Below are 26,163 nucleotides of genomic sequence, written 5' to 3' on the forward strand. Positions count from 1 at the left end.
CAAAAATTTGCACAACAGAAATGTGGAAAGGAGCAAAAGCAAATAACCCCATTTTCACACCCCAAAGAAGATCCACTATTAGCTGTTTGGTCATTCTAATTATTTTTTTTTCACATTGCAGAATCTTATGAACTACAAAACAAGGTGCTTGAATTTTACCTGAATGGTAATAAAATACAATTTAGATGTAGGGAGTTGCAGGAATAAAGAAAATGCTTATATTGTATTATACATGACAGGTATAAAGACACATTTTGTTTTGCTTTCCTAAAATGTATTCCTTGTTCCTGAAGGAGTCTGTTATCCTGTGCTACAGTCATATAAATAATCTAATGCTTCAGATGTCCATCTAGGGCTGTTGGGGAAGAAGAACTTTATACCAGTTCCTTCTGGGCTTACACTAAGACATCACAGTGCAGTCACTTCAAAGCTAACAAGAGCACTGCCACGCTGCTCCATGTATGGATAGAGGCTCAAGAGCACAGTTTGATGATGTTTGTGCGACAGATGTGCCTGTGCATTAAGCACAACTTGACAGTTAATAGATGATGAACTATCTTTTCAATCACAATGTTGTCAAAAAAACGTACATGGTAACGTGCTTTCCTAGTCCCCCGACTCTTTTTTTTTTTTTTTTTTTTTTTTTTTTTTTTGCGGTACGCGGGCCTCTCACTGTTGTGGAGCACAGGCTCCGGACGCGCAGGCTCAGCCGCTCCGCGGCATGTGGGATCCTCCCAGACCGGGGCACGAACCCGTGTCCCCTGCATCGGCAGGCAGACTCTCAACCACTGCGCCACCAGGGAAGCCCCTGCAACTCTTTTTGAGAGTGGTAAGGTTGAGAGAGCACGAGGAGACTGAATAAACTTCTGACAATATCCACATTGTTATGCAGTGGAAATTGAGCTTCACTTTTCTTTACCTTAATCATAATTCAGGATCTCCATAATCTCAGGTGAATAAAAAACAAATGATGAAAGACAATGAAAAAATTCCACATACATATTATTTCAACTACTCTCCAACTCTCTCCCTGCCCAGCAGTTTTTAAAGTGAAAGGAATTAGTAGAGTCTATGTCTACACTCTACCAGCTGGATGCAGACCTGTTCCCTCATTGCCTTCAAGTATTTTCAGGAAAGGTATCTCTGATCACCCTTACACTTCACCATCTAACCCCTTTAATTACTCATTTTTTCCGTAGTATCTATCTTCTTCTATTACACTTTTTATATGTATTTATTTTACCTTTTATCTGCCCCCTCATACACACACTAGCATGTAAGCTCTAAGAGGGCAGTCTTTATCTACAGTACTATTTTTCAATAGGTACATAATTTAGAATAGTACCTGATTCATTGTAGATGATTAACAAATATTTGTTGAATGAATTAAACTTAGTTTTAATCAATTAAAACATGAATGAAATATTAAATTTATAATAAAATGATTACAAATGGTTACAGATCTGTATATTTGTTTAGATGTTTTTATACAGCCAAGTATGCAATCTACAACTAAAAACAATTTTACTTCTTCCTTTCCCAATCTGATGTTTTTATTTCTGTTCTTGCCTTATTGCATAACTGGGTCCTTTAGCAGAGTACTGAATACAAGTGGTAAGAAGAGATATCCTTGAATTATTCCAGAACTTATGGGTAAAGGATCCAGACTTTTACCATTGAGATGATACCTATAAGATTTTGCAGATGACCTTCAATGAGATTAAAGAAGGCTCCTCTATACCTAGATTCCAGAAAACTTTTATCAGAAATGGATGGTGGATTTTGACTGCTTTTGTGTGCTTATTGAGATAATCTGATAATCCTTTTTTTTTAGTTTGTTAATATGGTGAATTGCATTATTGATTTTCCCTATATTATTATTGTGGTAAAATACAAACAACACTAGCCATCTTAACCATTTCTACGTGTACAGCTCAGTGGTATTACGTACAATCATAATGTTATTCAACCATCAGCACCATCCATATCCAAAACTCTTTTCATCTTGTGAAACTAAAACTGTACCCATTAAACAATAATTCCCCATTCCCCTCTCCCCGCAGCCACTATGAACCACCATTCTATTTCTGTTTCCATGACTGTGACTACTGATGTTGAGTACCTCATGTAAGTGGAAGCATATAATATTTGTCTTTTTGTAACTAGCATATTTAAATTAACATAATGGACTCAAGGTTTATCCATAACGTAGCCTGTGTCAGAATTCCCTTCCTTTTTAAGACTGAATACTATTCCACTTTATAAATATACCACATTTTGCTTATCCCTAGATCCATCAATGGAACCTTAGTTTTCTTCTGCATTTTAGCTATTGTGAATAATGCTGCTATGAATATAAGTGTGCAAATCTAATAATGTGGTAACTCTGGAAATCAGATTCTTCCCCTTTACCAGGTTTTGTTGTTTTGTGTTTTGTATATTGTTTCTGTTTTTTGATTGCTGTAGGCTATCTCTGTGCTTAGGATCAGTCTGTGGTGTAAATTTAAGGTCTTCTCAGGTGTTTTCTGAGCCTTTCCCTTGGGTATATGTAGTAACTTTCTAATTTTCCTCTTATATGCAATTGCTTTTGAATGACCTAGTCTCTAATATCTGACCCCCAAAAGAGGGAAGAGAGCAAAATAAACAAGAAGGGAAGGTCACTGCCCCTTTAAATCCTCTAGAAGTCACTTTAACCTTCTGAGGAGGAGCTTGCAACAATGGGGGAGCTGCAACAACAATATCTGCCCACCCTTTTGGCCATGGCTCTGTGATCAGAAGTAGCAATCAGGGACCAGAGAACAGATTCCCAATATTTGTAGTACAGAGTCCTTTTTGTCCACCCTGGATCCTGAAAACTTTGCACAAGCTGCTCTGAGAACATGTTCACAGCTTCTTGCCACATAGCTGAGGGCAGGGTTGTTAAAATCTGCTACTGTGCTAAGAGCTGAAATTGACTGAAATTAACCACAATTTACAGGCATACCTCATTTTATTGCATTGCACTTTATTGGACTTCTCAAATATTGCATTTTTTACAAACTGTAGGTTTGAGGCAAGCCAGCATCAAGCATGTCAGTGCTATTTTTCCAACAGCATTTGCACACTTCATGTCTGTGTCACTTTTTTGGTAATTCTCACAATATTTCAAACATTTTCATTAATTTTATATTTGTTATGGTAATCTGTGATTAGCGATCTTTGATGTTATCATTGTAATTGTTTTGGGGCACCACAAACTGCACCATATAAGACAGAGAACTTAACTGATAAATGCCATGTATGAACACATGAATGATAAGAAAGTGAAGCAGCCTTATTGCTGAGATGAAAAACGTTTGGTGATCTGGATAGATGATCAAACTAGCCACAACATTTCTAAAGCTTAATCCAGAGCAAGGCCTTACTCTTTTTAATTTTTTGAAGGCTCAGAGAGGTGATGAAGCTACAGAAGAAAATATGAAGCTAGCAGAGGTTGGTTCATTAGGTTTAAAGAAACAAGCCATTTCTATAACATCAAAGTGCAAGAATGAAGTAACAATTACTGATGTAGAAGGTGAAGCAAGTTATCCAGAAGACCTAGCTAAGATAATTAATGAAGGTAACTATACTACACAGCGGATTTTCAGTGTAGTTGAAAAAGTCTTATATTGGAAGAAGATGCCATCTAGGACATTCATAGCTAGAGGGGAGAAGTCAATGCCTGGCATCAAAGCTTCTAAGACAGGCTGAATCTTTTATTAGGGGCTAATATAGCTGGTGACTTTAAGTCAATTTTCATTTATCATTCTGAAAATCCTAGGACCTTTAAAAATTATGTTAAATCTACTCTGTCTGTGCTCTGTAAATGAAGCAACAAAGCCTGGATGACAGTACATTTGTTGACAACAAGGTTTACTGAATATTTTAAGCCCACTGTTCTACTGCTCAGAATAAAAGATTCTTTTCAAAATATCACTGCTCATTGACAATGCACCTGGTTGCCCAAAAGTTCTGATGGAGATGTATAATAAGATTAGTGTTGTTTTCATGCCTATTAACACAGCATCCATTCTGCAGTGCCTGGATCAAGGAGTCATTTTGACTTTCAAGACTTAGTCTTTAAAAAATACATTCTGTAAGGTTATAGATGCCATGGACAGTGATTACTCTGCCAGATCTGGGCAAAGTAAATTGAAAATCTTTTGGAAAGGATTCACCATTCTAGATACCAATAAAACCATTCACGATTCATGGGAAGAGGTCAAAATGTTAACATTAACAAGAATTTGGAAGAAGTTGATATCAACCTTCACGGATGACTTTGAGGGGTTCAACATTTCAGTGGAGGATGTAGCCTGAAGACGTGACTGAGTTGTCCCAATCTCATAATAAAACTAATGGATAAGGAGTTGCTTCTTACAGGTAAGCAAAGAAAGTGGTTTCTGAGATAGAATCTACTCCTGGTGAAGATGTTGTGAAGTTGATTGAAATGATAACAAAGGATTTAGACTATTACATAAACTTAGTTAATAAAGCAATGGCAGGGTTTGAGAGGATTGACTTCAATTTTGAAAGGAGTTCTACTGTGGATAAAATGTCTAACAGCATTGTATGATGCAGAAAAATTGTTTGTGAAAGGAAGAATCAGTTAATGCTGTAAACTTCATTGTTGTGTTATTCTAAGATATTGTCACTGTCAGCTCAACCTTCAGCAACCACCACCCTGACCGGTTAGCAGCCATTAATACTGAGGGAATATACCCCACCAACAAAAAGATTGCAACTCACTGAAGGCTCAACAGATGGTTAGCATCTTTTAGCAATATTTTTTAATTAAAGTACGTACCTTTTTTAGACATAATATTATTGCACATTTAAAGATTACAATATAGCATAAAGATAACTCAATATCTCTGAGGGATGTCTGTACTTTCCAAGTCTTCCCATGGAAGTTGTAAGCTTTTGATAGACTCCAGAGTTCCAAAATAGTTACAGCAGATGGATTCTTCCAGTGCAAATGCTGTCTAGGTAGGGAAACAGATTTATGGTGTTTCCTACTCCACCATTTTCTAAGAATCCTCTTTCACGTTATTTTTTTTGAATGTTAACTTTACACTCCTTAGTTGAATACCATTTAGTCATGATGTAACATTCATTTAGCATACTGTTGAATTCAATTCACTGAAATTTTGTTTAGACATTTTGAATCTATGTTTGTAAAATATTTTAGTCTGTAGTTTATTTTTGTGATATGTTTTTTTTTTTAAACATCTTTATTGGGGTATAATTGCTTTACAATGGTGTGTTAGTTTCTGCTTTATAACAAAGTGAATCAGCTATACATATACATATGTTCCCATATGTCTTCCTTCTTGCATCTCCCTCCCTCCCACTCTCCCCATCCCACCCTTCCAGGCTGTCACAAAGCACCGAGCTAATATCTCTGTGCCTTGCGGCTGCTTCCCCCCAGCTATCTACCTTACTAAGTTTGTTAGTGTGTATATGTCCATGACTCTCTCTCGCCCTGTCAAAACTCCCCCTTCCCCCTCCCCATATCCTCAAGTCCATTCTCCAGTAGGTCTGCGTCTTTATTCCTGACTTACCCCTAGGTTCTTCATGACATTTTTTTCCCTTAAATTCCATATATATGTGTTAGCATACGGTATTTGTCTTTTTCTTTCTGACTTACTTCACTCTGTATGACAGACTCTAGGTCTATCCATCTCATTACAAATAGCTCAATTTCATTTCTTTTTAAGGCTGAGTAATATTCCATTGTGTATATGTGCCACATCTTCTTTATCCATTCATCCGATGATGGGCGCTTAGGTTGTTTCCATCTCTGAGCTATTGTAAATAGAGCTGCAATGAACATTTTGGTACATGACTCTTTTTGAATTTTGGTTTTCTCAGGGTATATGCCCAGTAGTGGGATTGCTGGGTCATATGGTAATTCTATTTGTAGTTTTTTAAGGAACCTCCATACTGTTCTCCATAGTGGCTGAACCATTTCACATTCCCACCAGCAGTGCAAGAGTGTCCCCTTTTCTCCACACCCTCTCCAGCATTTATTGTTTATAGAATTTTTGATGATGGCCATTCTGACTGGTGTGAAATGATATCTCATTGTAGTTTTGATTTGCATTTCTCTAATGATTAATGATGTTGAGCATTCTTTCATGTGTTTGTTGGCATTCTGTATATCTTCTTTGGATAAATGTCTATTTAGGTCTTCTGCCCATTTTTGGATGGGGTTGTTTGTTTTTTTGTTATTGAGCTGCATGAGCTGCTTGTAAATTTTGGAGATTAATCCTTTGTCAGTTGCTTCATTTGCAAATGTTTTCTCCCATTCTGAGGGTTGTCTTTTGGTCTTGGTTATGGTTTCCTTTGCTGTGCAAAAGCTTTGAAGTTTCATTAGGTCCCATTTGTTTATTTTTGTTTTTATTTCCATTACTCTAGGAGGTGGGTCAGAAAGGATCTTGCTGTGATTTATGTCATAGAGTGTTCTTCCTATGTTTTCCTCTAAGAGTTTGATAGTTTCTGGCCTTACATTTAGGTCTTTAATCCATTTTGAGCCTATTTTTGTGTATGGTGTTAGGGAGTGATCTAATCTCATACTTTTACATGTACCTGTCCAGTTTTCCCAGCACCATTTATTGAAGAGGCTGTCCTTTCTCCACTGTACATTCCTGCTTCCTTTATCAAAGATAAGGTGTCCATATGTGCGTGGGTTTTTCTCTGGGCTTTCTATCCTGTTCCACTGATCTATCTTTCTGTTTTTGTGCCAGTACCATACTGTCTTGATTACTGTTGCTTTGTAATATAGTCTGAAGTCAGGGAGCCTGATTCCTCCAGATCCTTTTTTCGTTCTCAAGATTGCTTTGGCTATTCGGGGTCTTTTGTGTTTCCATACAAATTGCGAAATTTTTTGTTCTAGTTCTGTGAAAAATGCCAGTGGTAGTTTGATAGGGATTGCATTGAATCTGTAGATTGCTTTGGGTAGTAGAGTCATTTTCACAATGTTGATTCTTCCCATCCAAGAACATGGTATATCTCTCCATCTATTTGTATCATCTTTAATTTCTTTCATCAGTGTCTTATAATTTTCTGCATACAGGTCTTTCGTATCCTTAGGTAGGTTTATTCCTAGATATTTTATTCTTTTTGTTGCAATGGTAAATGGGAGTGTTTTCTTGATTTCACTTTCAGATTTTTTATCATTAGTATATAGGAATGCCAGAGATTTCTGTGCATTAATTTTGTATCCTGCTACTTTACCAAATTCATTGATTAGCTCTAGTAGTTTTCTGGTAGCATCTTTAGGATTCTCTATGTATAGTATCATGTCATCTGCAAACAGTGACAGCTTTACTTCTTCTTTTCCGATTTGATTTGGATTCCTTTTATTTCCTTTTCTTCTCTGATTGCTGTGGCTAAAACTTCCAAAACTATGTTGAATAAGAGTGGTGAGAGTGGGCAACCTTGTCTTGTTCCTGATCTTAGTGGAAATGCTTTCAGTTTTTCACCATTGAGGATGATGTTTGCTGTGGGCTTGTCATATATGGCCTTTATTATGTTGAGGAAAGTTCCCTCTATGCCTACTTTCTGCAGGGTTTTTATCATAAATGGGTGTTGAATTTTGTCAAAAGCTTTTTCTGCATCTATTGAGATGATCATATGGTTTTTCTCCTTCAATTTGTTAATATGGTTTATCACATTGATAGATTTGCGTATATTGAAGAATCCTTGCATTCCTGGAATAAAACCTACTTGATCATGGTGTATGATCCTTTTAATGTGCTGTTGGATTCTGTTTGCTAGTATTTTGTTGAGGATTTTTGCATCTATGTTCATCAGTGATATTGGCCTGTAGTTTTCTTTCTTTGTGACATCCTTGTCTGGTTTTGGTAGCAAGGTGATGGTGGCCTCGTAGAAGGAATTTGGGAGTGTTCCTCCCTCTGCTATATTTTGGAAGAGTTTGAGAAGGATAGGTGTTAGCTCTTCTCTAAACGTTTGATAGAATTCACCTGTGAAGCCATCTGGTCCTGGGCTTTTGTTTGTTGGAAGGTTTTTAATCACAGTTTCAATTTCAGTGCTTGTGATTGGTCTGTTCATATTTTCTATTTCTTCCTGATTCAGTCTTGGCAGGTTGTGCATTTCTAAGAATTTGTCCATTTCTTCCAGATTGTCCATTTTATTGGCATAGAGTTGCTTGTAGTAATCTCTCATGATTTTTTTTATTTCTGCAGTGTCAGTTGTTACTTCTCCTTTTTCATTTCTAATTCTATTGATTTGAGTCTTCTCCCTTTTTTTCTTGATGAGTCTGGCTAGCGGTTTATCTATTTTGTTTATCTTCTCAAAGAACCAGATTTTAGTTTTATTGATCTTTGCTATCGTCTCCTTCATTTCTTTTTCATTTAGTTCTGATCTGATTTTTATGATTTCTTTCCTTCGGCTAGCTTTGGGTTTTTTTGTTCTTCTTTCTCTAATTGCTTGAGGTGCAAGGTTAGGTTTATTCGAGATGTTTCCTGCTTCTTAACGTGGGCTTGTATTGCTATAAACTTCCCCCTTAGAACTGCTTTTGCTGCATCCCATAGGTTTTGGGTCGTTGTGTCTCCATTGTCATTTGTTTCTAGGTATTTTTTTATTTCCTCTTTGATTTCTTCAGAGATCACTTCATTATTAAGTAGTGTATTGTTTAGCCTCCATGTGTTTGTATTTTTTACAGATCTTTTCCTGTAATTGATATCTAGTCTCATGGCGTTGTGGTCAGAAAAGATACTTGATACAATTTCAGTTTTCTTAAATTTACCAAGGCTTGATTTGTGACCCAAGATATGATCTATCCTGGAGAATGTTCCATGAGCACTTGAGAAAAATGTGTATTCTGTTGTGTTTGGATGGAGTGTCCTATAAATATCAATTAAGTCCATCTTGTTTAATGTATCATTTAAAGCTTGTGTTTCCTTATTTATTTTCATTTTGGATGATCTGTCCATGGGTGAAAGTGGGGTGTTAAAGTCCCCTACTATGAATGTGTTACTGTTGATCTCCCCTTTTATGGTTGTTAGTATTTGCCTTATGTATTGAGGTGCTCCTATGTTGGGTGCATAAATATTTACAATTGTTATATCTTCTTCTTGGATCGATCCCTTGATCATTATGTAGTGTCCTTCTTTGTCCCTTTTAATAGTCCTTATTTTAAAGTCTATTTTGTCTGATATGAGAATTGCTACTCCAGCTTTCTTTTGGTTTCCATTTGCATGGAATATCTTTTTCCATCCCCTTACTTTCAGTCTGTATGTGTCTCTAGGTCTGAAGTGGGTCTCTTGTAGACAGCATATATAAGGGTCTTGTTTTTGTATCCATTCAGCCAATCTGTGTCTTTTGGTGTGAGCATTTAGTTCATTTACATTTAAGGTAACTATTGATATGTATGTTCCTATTTCCATTTTATATATTGTTTTGGGTTCGCTACTATAGGTCGTTTCCTTCTCTTGTGTTTCGTGTCTAGAGAAGTTCCTTTAGCATTTGTTGTAAAGCTGGTTTGGTGGTGCTGAACTCTCTCAGCTTTTGCTTGTCTGTAAAGGTTTTAATTTCTCCATCAAATGTGAATGAGATCCTTGCTGGGTAGAGTAGTCTTCGTTGCAGGCTTTTCTCCTTCATCACTTTCAGTATGTCCTGCCACTCCCTTCTGGCTTGTAGGGTTTCTGCTGAGAGATCAGCTGTTAACCTTATGGGGATTCCCTTGTGTGTTATTTGTTGTTTTTCCCTTGCTGCTTTTAATATGCTTTCTTTGTATTTAATTTTTGACAGTTTGATTAATATGTGTCTTGGCGTGTTTCTCCTTGTATTTATCATGTATGGGACTCTCTGTGCTTCCTAGACTTGATTAACTATTTCCTTTCCCATATTAGGGAAGTTTTCAACTATAATCTCTTCAAATATTTTCTCAGTCCCTTTCTTTCTTTCTTCTTCTTCTGGAACCCCTATAATTCGAATGTTGGTGCGTTTCATGTTGTCCCAGAGGTCTCTGAGACTGTCCTCAGTTCTTTTCATTCTTTTTTCTTTATTCTGCTCTGCAGTAGTTATTTCCAATACTTTATCTTCCAGGTCACTTATCCGTTCTTCTGCCTCAGTTATTCTGCTATTGATCCTATCTAGAGTGATTTTAATTTCATTTATTGCATTGTTCATCGTTGCTTGTTTCATCTTTAGTTCTTGTAGGTCCTTGTTAACTGTTTCTTGTATTTTGTCCATTCTACTTCCAAGATTTCGGATCATCCTTACTATCATTATTCTGAATTCTTTTTCAGGTAGATTGCCTATTTCCTCTTCATTTGTTAGGTCTGGTGGGTTTTTATCTTGCTCCTTCATCTGCTGTGTGTTTTTCTGTCTTCTCATTTTGCTTATTTTACTGTGTTTGGGGTCTCCTTTTTGCAGGCTGCACTTTCGTAGTTCCCATTGTTTTTGATGTCTGTCTCTAGTGGCTAAGGTTGTTTCAGTGGGTTGTGTAGGCTTCCTGGTGGAGGGGACTAGTGCCTGTGTTGTGGTGGGTGAGGCTGGATCTTGTCTCTCTAGTGGGCAGGTTCACGTCTGGTGGTGTGTTTTGGGGTGTCTGTGGCCTTATTATGATTTTAGGCAGCCTCTCTGCTAATGGGTGGGGTTGTGTTCCTGTTTTGCTAGTTGTTTGGCATAGGTTGTCCAGCACTGTGGCTTGCTGGTCGTTGAGTGAAGCTGGGTGCTGGTGTTAAGATGGAGGTCTCTGGGAGATTTCCACCGTTTAATATTATGTGGAGCTGGGAGGTCTCTTGTTGACCAGTGTCCTGAAGTTGGCTCTCCTACCTCAGAGGCAGAGCCCTGACTCCTGGCTGGAGCACCAAGAGCCTTTCATCCACACAGCTCAGAATAAAAGGGAGAAAAAGTAGAGAGAATTAGTAGAAGTATGAGTAAAGAAAGAAGGAAAGGAGGAAAGGAAGGAAGGAAGAAAGAAGCAAAGAAGGAAAGAAAGGAGGGAGGGAGGGAGGGAGCGAGGAAGGAAGGAAGGAGGGAAAGAAGGAAAAAAGACAGAAAGAAAGATGATACAGTAAAATAAAATAAAGTATAATATAGTTATTGAATTAAAAAATATTTAGAAAAAAAAGAAAAAAAGAAAAAAAGGGACGGATAGAACCTTAGGACAAATGTTGGAAGCAAAGCTATACAGAGAAAATCTTACACAGAAGCATACACATACATCTTCACAAAAAGAGGTAAAGGGGGAAAAATCATAAATCTTGCTCTCAAAGACCACCTCCTCAATTTGGGGTGACTCGTTGTCTAAAGGAGGGAAGGAAGGAAGGAAAGAAAGAAAGAACGAAGGTAAAGTATAATAAAGTTATTACAATTAAACTTAATTATTAAGAAAAAGAATTTTTTAAAAAAAATCATGGACGGATAGAGCCCTAGGACAAATGGTGGAAGCAAGAGTATACAGACAAGATCTCACACAGAAGCATACACGTACACATTCACAAAAAGAGGAAAAGAGAAAAAAATCAGAGATCTCGCTCCTAAATTCCACCTCTTCAATTTGGGATCATTCCTTGTCTATTCAGGTATTCCACAGATGCAGGGTATATCAAGTTGATTGTGGAGCTTTAATCCGCTGCTTCTGTGGCTGCTGGGAGAGATTTCCCTTTCTCTTCTTTGTTCTCACAGCTCACAGGAGCTCAGCTTTGGATTTGGCCCTGCCTCTGCGTGTAGGTCGCTGGAGGGCGTCTGTTTTTTCGCTCAGACAGGACAGGGTTAAAGGAGCCGCTGATTCGGGGCCTCCGGCTCACTCAGGCCGGGGGTGGGGGATGGGGTAGGAGGGGCACTGCGTGCGGGGCGGGCCTGCGGTGGCAGAGGCGGCGTGACGTTGCACCAGGCTGAGGCCCGCCGTGCGTTGTCCCGGGGAAGTTGTCCCTGGATCCCGGGAACCTGGCAGCGGCGGGCTGCACAGTTTCCGCGGAAGAGGGGTGTGGAGAGTGACCTGTGCTCGCACGCAGGCCCCTTGGTGGCGGCAGCAGCAGCCTTAGCGTCTCCCGCCCGTCTCTGGGGTCCGCGGTTTCAGCCGCGGCTCGCGCCCGTCTCTGGCGTTCGTGCTTTTAGCCGCGGCTCGCGCCCGTCTCTGGGGTTCGCGCTTTTAGCCGCGGCTCGCGCCCGTCTCTGGGGTTCGCGCTTTTAACCCGGCTCGCGCCCGTCTCTGGAGATCCTTTAAGCAGCGCTCTTAAACCCCTCTCCTCGTGCACCAGGAAACAAAGAGGGAAGAAAAAGTCTCTTGCCTCTTCGGCAGGTGCAGGCTTTTCCCCGAACTGCCTCCCGGCTAGTCGTGGTGCACTAACCCCTTCAGGCTATGTTCAAGCCGCCAACCCCAGTCCTCTCCCTGAGCTCCGTTGGAAACCGAAACCCAGGCCTCAGCTCGCAGCCCCGCCCGCCCCGGCGGATGAGCAGACAAGCCTCTCGGGTTGGTGAGTGCCGGTCGGCACCGATCGTCTGTGCAGGAATCTCCCCGCTTTGCCCTCTGCACCCGTCGCTGTGCACTACTCCGCGGTCCCGAAACTCCCCCCTCCACCTCCCGCAGTCTCCGCCCGCGGAGGGGCTTCCTAGTGTGTGGAAACTTTTCCTCCTTCACAGCTCCCTCCCACTGGTGCAGGTACCGTCCTTATTCTTTTGTCTCTGTTTTTTCTTTTTTTCTTTTGCCCTACCCAGGTACGTGGGGGGTTTCTTGCCTTTTGGGAGTTCTGAGGTCTTCTGCCAGCCTTCAGTAGGAGTTCTGTAGGAGTTGTTCCATGTGTGGATGTATTTCTGGTGTATCCGTGGGGAGGAAGGCGATCTCCGCGTCTTACTCTTCCGCCATCTTCAAGGTCCCCTGTGATATGTTTTTGTCTGGTGATTATGACCTCAGAATGAGTTAGTTGGGAAATATTTCTTGATTTTCAATGTTCTGGCAAATTCATACTGCTATGTAGGTTTTATTTCCACTTTTCCCTCAGTTTCTTTCTTACTTTTTCTAATGGTAGTTTTCTTTTTTTAAAGCCTGAGTTTTTATGTTTGTTTATTTTGCTACTACTTATTTTTAAATATGGGGAAGCCTTCCCAAATAAGTGGTATTTTGTGAACACTTTATGTAAAGGAGGAGGCAGGGGAATACCTTGGCTCACAAACCAACCTTTATTTGAATCAGGGTTTCAGTGTATCTAAGAGATAGTTACTCTTTATTTTGGTTGACAAAGATGAATAACTAAAAGTAGGTTTCCAGATTTAGCAAACAAAAATACAGAATACCCTTAAAGTTGAATTTCAGATTAAAAACTAAATAGCTTTGTGTGTGTGTGTGTATGTGTGTGTGTGTGTGTGTAAGAATGTCTCATGAAATATTTGGAACACATTTCTACCTTTTATTAAATCTGAAATTCAAATTTAACTGGGTATTCTCTCTCTCTATGTATATATATATATATATATATATATATATATATATATATATATATATAATTTTTTTTTTCTGAAAACCCTACTCATAGGGCACTTACCACTCACAAATTGCCTATGTAATGTGACACATATGGCCAGATGACATACCTGTGAGTATCCCTCTTTATGCCACACCTCCTTTGGCACTGCCTCCTTGTCACACTGTAGGTTCAAACAGGAGGTAGAGAGGCTCCACAGTTGGACAACTCACACTGAACCCATACAGTACTTCTAGCTTCTGCCCCTCTTTAGGTACTGCCTACTTTGGAGATAGCTGTTCTTTCACAACACTATCTGCTTTTTAAAAATTGTATTTTCTTTTTTTACTATGCTTTGCTACACTTCATGCTTAGTGTTAATTTTCTTTTTAAGTACTTACTATTATCACTGAAGATGGAATTTCTATTTCTATTTCTTCCTTTTTTCTTTCTTATTGCTTTCAGAACTGGGTTGAGAAAAGTTTATTGTCAATTTATACCTGGAGCTCTGTATATTCTATTTAATAGTTTCATCAGTATCTATTTAATTTAATACTCTCTTTTGGTATCTTTGTATTCTTCTATTTCCTATAGATTATATTTATTAAATACATGTCTATTATTTTTCAATGTGCCAGGTTTTAGAAATCTTTATGTATTTTTCTGAGCCCTGTTGAACACTCAGTCCACACTTTATTGTTTTAATGTCTTTCTTTTTAATCTTCATTATTTTACCCCAATATTGCATTGCTCTTGGGTTTGTTTTTGTTATTACTTTACTTATTTTACCCACTTTTTGAAAAATGGAAATATTCAAAAACTATTAGTTATCTATGAGAAAAGATTGATATTCTATTAATTTGAATATACAGTATTATTATTTTTATTCCTCTTCCAAAGTCTCTTATTTTGGTGTAAATTTGTGTTTAACAAAATAATTATTATCGCAGTATCCCCCATCCTAAATTCTAGGAAATTAAATATTTTTAACTTAAATATTATTATACTAGACCTTGCTTATTTCTTGGTTTTTACATTGTGCCCAGAGAATATGAAATTTTTTTTTTTTTATTTTACTGACTTTTCTTTTTGGTAAGTAAATAGTAGGAAAGTAGTTTTAATAAAATATCTTAGAAAAAAATGGCCAAGCTTTTTCCCTTTTATTACTTTACCATTTTTGGAACAAAATCTTCCTAAAATTTCAGAGGCACTACGTGGTCTCCTTTCCTCAGTGTATCTTATATTTCAGAAGATAGACATCTAAACCAAAATGAACTAATTCAGGGAGAGTAGGAAATCAATATCATCCCTGGTAATTTAAAATTAAGACATGAAGAAACTATGCCCTTGTGCTAACTTCTGGGAATGAAAGGTAAATTATAATAAGGTAGAATTGGAGGATATCTCTATTGGAAACTGCTGAAAAACAAACAATTGGAAAACTTAACATATTCAAACAATATTCATGTTTTTAGACTTATGATTCTTTAGGGCCAGCAAATCACGTGCTTCTTGTGTTGGTTTGACTCTATTATGAACTTTTGATCAGCTGTGAATCAGGTTGGTAGCTCTGTTTCTGGGGCATGGCTAGCTGGATCACCTTCCTTCTCTTCCCTTTGTCTTATTTCTATATGACTCGTACCTTTCCAGCAGCCTAGTATGGCATGTTCTCATGGCAAGGGTGAAGCATAAGTGCAAGCAAGCCCCAAAGCATAAGAAGTCATGCTGAACCTACAAAGTCTTCTGTGGCTTAGGCTCAGAACTTGCAAACATAGTCACTTCTGCCATATTCTATTAGCCAAAACAAGTAGAAATGCCATCCCAGAGTCAGAGTATGGATGGTAAAATACAGAATTACAGGGCAAAAAGTATAGATACAAATGGGAAATTAATTCATGCCAAAATAGCAATTAATTACCACAGTCTTCCCTCTAGAATCAATTACCACATCGTTTCCACTAATCATTGGTAACCTTCTCAACCACTACTTCTCAAGACCTGCAAAAGTCTTATCTTATAACAATGTATTCAGGCTCAAAACCAAAGAATTCATGGTTTATATTTACTCTGAATGTGGATATCCTTGATATGGAGAGCTATGAACTAAGTAAACAAGTTACCCACCCCTCTTCTATCCCCCAACACATAATAGAGTAGTGGAACAGGGAAAGCCAAGAAACTAGCATTAAAATTTCTCATTTAAAAATAGGATGAGTAAGAGGCATATATCAGTTACTTGTCCTTAGCCATTCTGAAATTCTGTGGGCAAACATTTTCAAGTCTTGCAATTTGGGGGATGGAAAAGTCTCTTGATTAGGCTCTGGGTCTACATCTTGTCTTACACTGTGTTTTGCAGCTACATTCAATTTGATTTTTATGTTGAGCCCATTTCTTTCTAGTAACAACTTAATATTTTACCACCTTAAGATGTTGGGTAAGTCATGGATAGACAAAAATGTTACAGGGCAAAGTTTGTGGATAAATACACTTTATATTATATAGGGCTACCAAATAAATAGTCACAATATTTAAAATTGAGCTTGTGTTAACCTTGAAAAGAAGTCAGTCTCCGTAACAAATAAATAAGAAGATGGACCTCTGAGAGAACTCTCAGTGAGACAAGGCAAGTATGACCCAAGTGCAATAAAGGGTACAGAGTGTGTGTTTAGGTTTTCTAGTTTCTGGGTTAAGTCCCTCATGAGGCTTCATTACATTCCTTTCCTTGGGCTCCAAAACAAAACCAAAAAAAAAACACCCTTATTCCTTTTCTTACCCTCATTCTTTTCTGTAAGCTAATTTTGGCAACATCTTAAACTAAACAACATGTATTTAAATCCACTGTTAAAATACATAGAAATATAGTCTTCTCCTATTCAAATCCTGTTGCAAGTTTTCCTCTTTTTAATTGGTCTCTTTGGGCATAGTAATGGAAATATGCTAGTATGAAGCCATGTTAACAAAGTATACAAAATTTTATTTATATTATTATTACTAGTGTAATATGTATCTGCATTAAAAAATAAAGTATAAAAAAGGGGGTTTCCCATGATAGTTCCTGAGTGGTTGTACTATGAATTGTTTGTTTACATTTTGTTAAACTTAAAAATAAAATGGCCAGTTATTTTACCAGCAAAAGTGAGTTAATTTGCAGATGGCAGAGGAATTGTTATCCAAGGCATGCAAACTATGACAAACCATAGGCAAGTCCAGAGAAAAAGATGATCATTACTTTATAGAGAAAAAGAGGAAATTGGAAGTGGCTGTTTTAACACAAGTGTGTTGGAGGAAAGTGAGAGTTCAGGATGGTGATGGTTTCTCATTTCCTGAGCTATTTCTCAGCAAAGAGAATATCTTCCTTACATCTTGGGAAGTAAAGTAAGCATTTTTCTGTCCAGGAATTAACGTAAGCTCCAAGGGAAGGTATGTGCATGACAGTTCCCCTTTCAGGGCTTCCCAACTCCATTTTAAATAAAATTTTCATGGTTTCCTGTTAACCCGTATTTACTTTTAACTGAGGATCACCCACAGATCCTTGGTGTTCAGTTCAGTTAGGTTCATCAGTCCTACATACCCTTGAAATTACACAAAAACAAGACAGAGGCTGTTCTTATCACCAAAGGAAATTCACTTGTGCCTCCTTTCTCTCCTCTCTGTCATTTGTATTACAACCATTTCCTGTCTTTGATCATCATCAATTAGTTTCACCTGTTCTTGGAGGTTATAGAAATGAAATAATACAGCTGTTCGTATCTGTGTATGTGCGTGTGTGTGTGTGTGTGTGTAGCTTCTTTTGCTCAGTGTAATGATTTGGGGATTTATCCATGATGTTGTTTCATTAATTTGGAAAGTTCATAGCCATTATCTCTTGAAATATGTTCTCTGCTCCTTTTTCACTTTCATTGCCTTCTGAGGATACACTTACATACATGTTAGATGATATGATTTCCTACAGATCTTAGACACTCTGTTCTATTTGTTCACACATGTTTTCTCCTTAAGTTAAACTTTCTATTGCTCTGTATTCAAGTTATCTAGTCCTTTTCTCTACTGAATCCATTTGTAACATCCCATTTTATTATTACTTTTAAAAATTTCCTTGTGTCTGCTAAAATCCTGCTCTGTTTCCCATCTTCAGAGGGGGTTTATTTATAATTGTGGGAAACCACACACTTATTAGTGGAAATCTGTTTCTCAACTCTCCTGTTCTGCACACCAGCCTTCACCATATTTGTCACTAAGCAAATTGTGAAGACCCAAGGGAGAGTTGGTGAATGGTGCAGACTTGCTCTATGTTTGGTATTCCCTGGAATTTTAATTTTTCATGTAAGCCAAGATATACTGTAAAAGTACATGAGAGAGGACATTCAAGATGGCCGAGGTGTAACATGTGGAGATCACATTCCTCCCCACAAATACAACAAAAATACATCTACATGTGGAATAACTCCTACAGAGCACCTACTGAACACTGGCAGAAGACCTCAGACTTCCTCCAAGGCAAGAAATTCCCTACATAACAGGGTAGGGCAAAAGTACCAAGAAAAACAGAGACAAAAGAATAAGGACTGGACCTGCACCTCTGGAAGGGAACTGTGAAGGAGGAAATGTTTCCAGGCACTAGGAATCCCCTTCACTGGTGGAAACAGGGAGTGGGTAGGGGGGAAGCTTCAGAGCCATGGAGAAGATCACAGCAACAAGGGTGCAGAGGGAAAAACAGAGAGATTCCTGCACAGAGGATTGGTGCCAAGCAGCACTCACCAGCCTGAGAGGTTGTCTGCTCAGCCACCAGGGGTGGGAGTGTGTGGAGGATGTTAGCTGAGGCTCGGGCTTCGGAGGTAAGACCTCAGGGAGAGGACTGGGATTGGGTGTGTAAAGACAGTCTGAGGAGGCTAGTGCACCACAGCTAGCCGGGAGGGAGACCAAAAAAATGTCTGGAACTGCTTAACAGGCAAGAGAACATTGTTTTAAGGTGTACGAGAAGAGTGGATTCAGAGCATCACCTAAACAAGTTCCAGAGATGGGAGCGAGCCAAAGCTATCAGCACAGACCCCAGACACAGGCATGAAACACTAAGTCTGCTGCTGAAATCACCAAGAATACTGTGTGCAAGGGGAGATCACTATCCACACCTCCCTTCCCAGGAGCCTGTGCAGCCCACCGCTACCACAGTCTCGTGATCCAGGGACAACTTCCCCAGGAGAACACATGGCATACCTCAGCCTTTTGCAACATCATGCCAGCCTCTGCCACCACAGACTGGCCCTGTATTCTGTACCCCTCCCTCTCCCTAGCTTGAGTGAGCCAGTGCTGCCCTAATAACCTGCTACTTTAACCCCATCATGTCTGGGAAGGGAACAGATGCCAGAGGGTGACCTACAGGCAGAGGTGGGGCCAAATTCAAAGCTGAACCCCAGGAGCTGTGTGAAGAAAGAAGAGAAAGGGAAATTTCCCCCAGTAGCCTCAGGAGCAGTAGATTAAATCTCCACAACCAACTTGATGTACCCTGAATCTGTGCAATACCTGAATAGACAGTGAATCATCTCAAAATTGAAGCAGTGGACTTTCAGCAACTGTATACTTGGGGTATGCTTTCTGCATGCAATTTGTTTCTGGTTTTATGTTATCTTAATGTAGTATTTAGAGCTTATTATCACTGGTAGTTTTATTGATTTTGTTGCTCTCTTCCTTTTTTTAAAAAAAAATATATATTTTTTTCTTTTTCTCTATTTGGGAGTGTGCATGTGTATGCTTCTTTGTGTGATTTTGTCCATGTAGCTTTGCTTTTAGCATTTGTCCTAGGGTTCTGACTGTCTGTTTCTTTTTTGGTATAATTTTTAGCACTTGTTATCATTGATGGATTTGTTTATTGGTTTGGTTGCTCTCTTCTTTCTTTCTTTCTTTCTTTTTTTATTACTTTTTTATTTGTTTATCTTTAATACTTTAAAATTTTTTATTTTAATAAATTCATTTAGTTAGTTTTCTTTCTTTTTTCTTTTTTTTTCTCCTTTTCTTCTGAGTTGTGTGGCAGACAGGGTTTTGGTGCTCCGGCTGCGTGTCAGGCCTGAGCCTCTTAGGTGGGAGAGCCAAGTTCAGCGCATTTAACCACCAGAGACCCCCCGGATCCACATGATATCAAATGGCAAAAACTCTCCAAGATATCTCCATCTCATTGCTAAGACCCAGCTCCACTCAACAACCAGCAAGCTACAGTGCTGGACACCCCATACCAAACAACTAGCAAGACAGGAACACAACCCCACCGATTAGCAGAGAGGCTGCCTAAAAATCATAATAAGTTCACAGACACCACAAAATGCAGAACCAGACACAGTCCTATACACCAGAAAGACAAAACCCAGCCTCATCCACCAGAGCACAGGCACCAGTCCCCTCCACCAGGAAGCGTACACAGAACACTGAACCAACTTTACCCACTGGGGGCAGATGCCAAAAACAATGGGAGCTATGAACCTACAGCCTACAAAATGGAGACCCCAATGGCAGTAAGCTGAGGAAAATGAGAAGACAGAGAAATACACACAGATGAAGGAGCAAGGTAAAAACCCACCCGAGCAAACAAATGAACGGGAAATAGGCAGTCTACCTGAAAAAGTATTCAGAGTAATGATAATAAAGATGATCCAAAATCTCTAAAATAGAATGGAGAAAATACAAGAAACGTTTAACAAGGACCTAGAAGAAATAAACAGCATACAAACAGTGATGAACAACACAATAAATGAAATTAAAAATTCTCTTTAAGGAATCAAGAGCAGAATAACTGAGGCAGAAGAATGATAAGTGACCAAGAAGATAAAATAGTGGAAATAACTAGCAAAGAGCAGAATAAATAAAAAAGAATGGACAGAAATGAGGACACTCTGAGAGAATTCTAGAACATTAAATGCATAAACATTCAAATTACAGGGGTCCCAGAAGAACAAGAGTAAAAGAAAGGGTCTGAGAAAATAGTTGAAGAGATTATAGTTGCAATCTTCCCTAATATGGGATAGGAAATAGTAAATCAAGTCCAGGAAGTGCAGACAGTCCCATACAGGATAAATCCAAGGAAAACACAACAAGACATATATTAATCAAATTATCAAAAATTAAATACAAAGAAAAATACTAAAAGCAGCAAGGGAAAAGCAACAAATAATATAAGGGAATGCCTTTAAGGTTATCAGCTGATCTTTCAGCAGAAACCCTGCAAGCCAGAAAGGAGTGGCAGGACATATTTAAAGTGATGAAAGGGGAAAACCTATAACCAAGATTACTCTACCCAGCAAGGACTCATTCAGATTTGATGGAGAAATTAAATCCTTCACAGACAAGCAAAAGATAAGAGAATGCAACGTCAACAGCACAGCTTTACAACAAATGCTAAAGGAATTTGTATAGGCAGGAAACACAAGAGAAGGAAAGATGTACAAAAACAAACACAAAACATTTAAGAAAATCGTAATAGGAACATATACTGATAATTACCTTAAATGTAAGTGTATTAAATGCTCCAAGCCAAAAGACACAGACTTAGTGAATGGATACAAAACCAAGACCCATATATATATATATATTTTTTAATATGCTGTCTACAAGAGACCCACTGCAGACTGAGGGACACATACAGACTGAAAGTGAGGGGATGGAAAAAGATATTCCATGCAAATGGAAATCAAAAGAAAGCTGGAGTGGCAATTCTCATATCAGAAAAAATAGACTTTAAAATAAAGACTATTACAAGAGACATAAAAGGACATTACATAATGATCAAGGGATCAATCCAAGAAGAAGATATAACAATTGTAAATATGTATCCACCCAACATAGGAGGACCTCAATACATAAGGCAAATGCTAACAACCATAAAAGGGAAAATCAACAGAAACACAATAATAGTAAGGAGACTTTAAGACACCACTTTCACAAATGGACATGTCATCCAAAATGAAAATAAATAAGGAAACACAAGCTTTAAATGACACATTAAACAAGATGGACTTAATTGATATTTATAGAACATTCTATCCAAAAACAACAGAATATACTTTCTTCTCAAGTGCACATGGAACATTATACAGGATAGATCATATCTTGGGTCACAAATCAAGCCCTGGCAAATTAAAGAAAAGAGAAATTGTAGCAAGCATCTTTTCCAACCACAACGTTATGACACTGGATATCAATTACAGGAAAGAAACTGTAAAAAATACTAAAACATGGAGGCTAAACAATACACTGCTAAATAACCAAGAGATCACTGAAGAAATCAAAGTGGAAATTTAAAAAATATGTAGAAACAAATGACAATGAAAACACGACTACCCAAAACATATGCAATGTAGCAAAAGCAGTTCTAAGAGGGAAGTTCATAGCAATACAATCCTATCTCAAGAAAGAATAAAAATCTCAAGTAAACAATGTAACCTTACAACAAAAACAATTAGAGAAAGAAGAACAAAAACCCTCAAAGTTAGCAGAAGGAAAGAAATCATAAAAATCATATCAGAAATAAATGAAAAATAAATGAAGGAATTGGTAGGCAAGATCAATAAAACTAAAAGGTGGTTCTTTGAGAACATAAACAAAATTGACAAATAATTAGTCAGACTCATCAAGAAAAAAAGGAAGGAGACTCAAATCAATCGAATAAGAAATAAAAAAGGCGAAGTGAAAACTAACACTGCAGAAATACAAAGGAACATGAGAGATTACTCCAAGCAATTATATGCCAATAAAATGGACAACATTGAAAAAATGGACAAATTCTTAGAAAAGCACAACCTTCCAAGACTGAACCAGGAAGAAATAGAAAATATAAACAGATCAATCACAAACACTGAAATTGAAACTGTGATTAAAAATCTTACAACAAACAGGGCTTCCCTGGTGGCGCAGTGGTTGAGAGTCCGCCTGCCGATGCAGGGGACACGGGTTCGTGCCCTGGTCTGGGAAGATCCCACATGCTGCGGAGCGGCTGGGACTGTGAGCCATGGCCGCTGAGCCTGCGCGTCCAGAGCCTGAGCTCTGCAACGGGAGAGGCCACAACAGTGAGAGGCCCGTGTACCGCAAAAAAAAAAAAAAAAAAAAAAAAAAAATCTTACAACAAACAAAAGCCCAGGACCAGATGGTTTCACAGGCGAATTCTGTCAAACATTTAGAGAAGAGCTAACTCATATTCTTCTCAAACTCTTCCAAAATATAGCAGAGAGAGGAACACTCCCCAAGTCATTCTATGGGGCCACCATCACCCTGATACCAAAACCAGACTAAAATGTCACAAAGAAAGAAAACTAGGGTTCAGTATCACTGATGAACAAAGATGCAAAAATCCTCAAAAAATAATAGCAAACAGAATCCAACAGCACATTAAAAGGATCATACAACATGATCAAGTGGAGTTTTTCACAGGAATGCAAGGATTTTTCAATTTACACAAATCAATCAGTGTGATACAACATATTAACAAATTGAAGGGGAAAAACCATATGATCAGCTCAATAGATGCAAAAAAGGTTTTGACAAAATTCAGCACCCATTTATGATAAAATCTCTCCAGAAAGTAGGCACAGAGAGAACTTACCTCAGCATAATAAAGAACATATGTGATAAACCCATGGCCAACATTGTTATCAAAGATACAAAACTAAAACCATTTCCATTACAATCAGTAACAAGACAAGTTTGCCCACTATTATTGAACACGGTTTTGCAAGTTTTAGCCACAGCAATCAGGGAAGAAAAAGAAATAAAAGGAATCCATTTAGGTCTTTAACCATTTTGAGTTTATTTTTGTGTATGATGTCAGGGAGTGTACTCATTTCATTCTTTTACATGTAGCTGTCCAGTTTTCCCATCACCACTTATTGAAGAGGCTGTCAGCAAAGGAAACCATGAACAAGATGAAAAGACAACCCTCAGAATGGGAGAAAATATTTCCAAATGAAACAACTGACAAAGGATTAATCTCCAAAGTTTTCAAGCAGTTCATGAAGGTCAATATCAAAAAAAAAAAATCAAATAACCCAATTGAAAAATGAGCAGAAGACCTAAATAGACATTTCTCCAAAGAAGATATAAGGATTGCCAACAAACACATGAAAGACACCTCAACATCATTAATCGTTAGAGAAATGCAAATCAAAACTACAATGCGATATCATCTCACACAGGCAAGAATGACCATCATCCAAAAATTTACAAACAAAAATCATGGAGAGGGTGCAGAGAAAAGAGAACCCTGATACACTATTTGTGGGAATGTAAATTGATACAGCCACTATGGAGAACAGTATAGAGATTCCTTAAAAAACTAAAAATATAACTACCATATGAGCCAGCAATACCAATACTGGGCATATACCCTGAGGAAACCATAATTCAAAAAGAGTCATGTAGCAAGATGTTCATTGCAGCACTATTTACAATAGCCAGGACATGGAAGCAACCTAAGTGTCCATCAAGATCAATGGATAAAGATGATGTGGCACATATATACAATGGAACATTACTCAGCTATAAAAAGAAACGAAATTGAGTTATTTGTAGTGAGGTGGATGGACTTAGAGTCTGTCATACAGAGTGAAGTAAGTCAGAAAGAGAAAAACAATACCATATGGTAACACATATATATGGAATCCAAAAAAAAAGAAAAGAAAGATGGTCATGAAGAACCTAGGGACAAGATGAGAATAAAGATGCAGACCTACTAGAGAATGGACTTGAGGACATGAGGGGAGGAAGGGTAAGCTGGGACAAATGAAAGAGTGGTAGTGTATATATGGACATATATACACTACCAAATGTAAAATAGGTAGCTAGTGGGAATCAGTCATATAGCACAAGGAGAACAGTTCGGTGCTTTGTGACCAGCTAGAAGGGTGGGATAGGGAGGGTGGGAGGAAGGAAGATGCAAGAGGGAAGAGATATGGAGATATATGTATATGTATAACTGATTCACTTTGTTATAAAGCAGAAACTAACACGTCATTGTAAAGCAATTATACTCCAACCAAAAACATTCAAAAAAATTAAAAAGAAATATAAAAGGAATCCAAATCAGAAAAGAAGAAGTAAAACTGTCACTGTTTGCAGATGACATGGTACTATATATACAGAATCCTAAAGATGCTACCACAAAACTACTAGAGCTAATCAATGAATTTCATAAAGTAGCAGGATACAAAATTAATGCACAGAAATCTCTTGCATTCCTATCCACTAATGATGAAAAATCTGAAAGTGAAATTAAGGAAACACTCCCAATTACCATTGCAAGTAAAAGAATAAAATACCTAGGAATAAACCTACCTAACGAGACAAAAGACCTGTATGCTGAAAACTATAAGACACTGATGAAAGAAATTAAAGGTGATACAAACAGATGTAGAGATGTAACATGTTCTTGGATTGGAAGAATCAACATTGTGAAAATCACTATGCAACCCAAAGCAATCTACGGATTCAATGCAATCCCTATTAAAGTACCACTGGCATTTTTCACAGAACTAGAACAAAAAAATTCACAATTTGTATGGAAACACAAAAGACCCCGAATAGCCAAAGCAGTCTTGAGAAAAAAAAAAAAAAAAAAAAAAAAAATGAGCTGGAGGAATCAGGGTCCCTGACTTCAGACTATACTACAAAGCTACAGTAAACAAAACAGCATGGAAATGGCACAAAATCAGAAATATAGATCCATGGAACAGGATTGAAAGCCCCGAGCTAAACCCAAGCACATATGTCATGTTATCTTTCAAAAAGGAGGCAAGAATATACAATGGAGAAAAGACAGCCTCTTCAATAATTGGTGCTGGGAAAACTAGATAGCTACATGTAAAAGAATGAAGTTAGAACTGTCCCTAACACCATACACAAAAGTAAACTCCAAATGAATTAAAAATCAAAATGTAAGACCAGACACTATAAAACTCTTAGAGGAAAACATAGGAAAAACACTTTTTGACATAAACCATAGCAAGATCTTTTTTGACCCACCTCCTAGAGAATTGGAAATATAAACAAAATTAAACAAATGGGAACTAATGAAACTTAAAAGCTTTTGCACTGAAAAGGAAGCCATAAACAAGATGAAAAGACAACCCTCAGAATGGGAGTAAATATTTGACAAAGGAGCAACTGACAAGGGATTAATATTCAAAATATACAAGCAGCACATGCAGCTCAATATCAGAAAAACAAACAATACAATCCAAAAATGGGTAGAAGACCTAAATAGATATTTCTCCAAGGAAGATATACAGATTTCCAACAAACACATAAAAGGTTGCTCAATGTCACTAATCATTAGTGAAATGAAAATCACAACTACAATGAGGTATCCTCTCACACTTGTCCAAATGGCCTTCATCAAAAAATCTACGAACAATAAGTGCTGGAGAGGGTGCGGAGAAAAGGAAACCCTTTTGCACTGTTGGTGGGAATGTAAATTGATACAGCCACTATGGAGAACACTATGGCAGTTCCTATAAACCTAAAAATTTAGCTACCATACGACCCAGCTGTCTCACTACTGGGAATATAGCCTGAGAAAACCATAATTCTAAAAGAGTCATGTACCACAATGTTCATTGCAGCACTATTTACAATAGCCAGGACATGGAAGCAACCTAAGTGTCTATCAACAGAGGAATGGATAAAGAAGATGTGGCACATATATACAATGGAATATTACTCAGTCATAAAAAGG

The sequence above is a fragment of the Phocoena sinus genome, chromosome 20 (genome assembly GCF_008692025.1).
Source record: "Phocoena sinus isolate mPhoSin1 chromosome 20, mPhoSin1.pri, whole genome shotgun sequence".
NCBI classification, from domain to species: domain Eukaryota; kingdom Metazoa; phylum Chordata; class Mammalia; order Artiodactyla; family Phocoenidae; genus Phocoena; species Phocoena sinus.